Source organism: Phocoena phocoena, chromosome 15, assembly GCF_963924675.1.
Source record: "Phocoena phocoena chromosome 15, mPhoPho1.1, whole genome shotgun sequence".
Lineage (NCBI taxonomy): Eukaryota > Metazoa > Chordata > Mammalia > Artiodactyla > Phocoenidae > Phocoena > Phocoena phocoena.
Window position 1 is genome coordinate 35871712 of NC_089233.1, and position 2205 is coordinate 35873916.

Consider the following 2205-nt stretch of genomic DNA (forward strand, 5'->3'; position numbering starts at 1 on the left):
ATCTTTTCACTTTTTTTTTTTAAGAATTTATTGTACGTGAAATAAAACACATGTCACATACCCTTTACCATCACCATTTTAAATGCACGTTTCTGAGGCATCAGATATATTCACCTTCTCGTGGAGCCATCACCACCATCCCTAGAACTTTTCATCTTGTAAAACCAAAATTCCGCAACCATGAAATTCTCACTCCCCAGCCCCTCCCACTGCCCCTGGCAACAACATCCACTTCGGTCCCTGAGTTGTTGACTCCAGAGACCCCATTGGGTGGAATCCTGCAGTGTTTGCTGCAGGGTCATTTTGGAAGAGCTGACTTGCAGTCTGAAGCTCTGCCTGTTTGGACCTAAAGAATCTGCATTTAGGGAGAGAGTGTATGAAGAAGGGGGTATACAAGGGACAAGGGTGTCTGGGGTGACTTTTCACTTTTCTGATGGTCTCCTTTGAAACACAAAAGTTTTACATTTTTATTATGGGATTGTACTGTTCTTTAAATAATATAATTCAATTTAATGTGGCATTTTTGTGTAGCAGACTTAATGAGGTCTGAAAGGCTGCAGAAGTTTCCATTGTAGCAGTGAAAGCAGCCTCAAATTTCACATGGGACATCCCTCCTCTGGGCTCCCTTCAACCAACTTTTGGGTTCCTCCTCCCATTCATTCTCATCCACCCTGTCTCCCATCAACGCTGGATTCCAACCTCTTCTGCAAATCAGAGTGATTTGGGTCTGTCAAGTTCTTGCCAGCGAACTTCACCCCAGCTCCATCAGTGCTCAGAAGAAACGAAGGGCTTTCTCTCCCGTCATTTTTATTGTCCTCCTGGTGGGGCTGACAAGCTCTTCAAATACAAGTTTCCTCCTCCTCATACTTCACAAGGATCCTAACAGAGGCCCAGATGGCTGGTGGCCTTGAATTTTCAGGTCCCAGGCTGGTTGAAGACACCTGGCTGTCGCCCTCCTACTGGTCTCCTGCTCGTGACCAAGGTGGGCAACATCCCCACTGGCCTCAGCTCTGGGCAGCACTGTGGGGCCGCTGAAGCTGGGTACCAACCAAAGAAGTGGCTGCTAAGTGACTCCACACATGGGGGGTGGACCTCTCTCAACCAAGGCCATCAGCTGGGCTTTGTAGACAACAGGGAGGGGTTGGTCCCTGGGAACGAGAACATGGCAGAGACACAGAAAAGCCACAAGGCAGAGACACAGAGATGACAGCTGCTGGCCCAGCTCCCTTGCCCAGCAGGGCCACCCCCACCCCCACCCCAGCTTGTTCAAATGCAGATTCATGGCCCCAGCCCCAGAGTGAGCATTCAGAGTGAGGGCATGGAATCTGCATTTTTAAGTTTAGTGGGTCATTCTGTTGTGTAATATTCCAAAAGCATAGTTGCAGAGGCACTGATTTAGATCCTGAATTCCGTGGATAGTGGGCAGGGGGGAGGTTGCAGTGGGGTCAATGAGGTGGCCCAGGTTCCACCCACTCATCACCCAGGAAAGCTGAGGAGCCAGTGGCCCTGGACTGAGAAGGGACCAGTCCACTGTCTTTCCACCAGCATTGAGCTGACGGAGCCAAGCAGTTCAGAAGGAGGTGGCAGAGGCTCAGGTGTGGAGGTGGGGAGAGGCGTTTTAGGAACAGGATGGTGTCCTATTGAACATAGGCATTTCTGGTACCAGCGTGGTGACTAGAAAGAAGGTCCACCCAGAACTTGGGACACTAGTGCTCAGGGGTGGTCTCAGGGCTGGGTTTGGGGTCCCCACCAATATGGCTTGACTGGGACTTCATGGAAGCAGGGCAGGGTGAGAAACATCAGAGCAGCAGGAGGAGAGCCAGCCTGGGGTTCACCGTCCCGGGCAGGCCTGTCCTGTAAAGACCCGAACAGCTTGGGACAGCTGCTGTTGTCAGGCGCGTCCAAGGCTGCAGGGAGTCAGCCGGCTGAGCTCCGGGAAAGGCTAGGTATTCCGGGAAAATAAGAGTCCTGCGGGGTCGAAGCCAGGCCGGAGTCCGGGTTGCCAGGGGAGGGGAAGGAGAGAACTAGGAGGCCAAACAAGTGGGGCATTCAGTGCCAGGGCTAGTCCTGTCACCACCTCTTGGTCTTCCCAGGGCTTAACTCCACCCGCATCCGCCCAGGTGCATCCTCGCTGAGCTCCGCCTCCGGGGACAAAGGGCCCGCGGTGGGAGATCTGGTCCCTTCCGTGTGGCGGGCGGTCCCCCC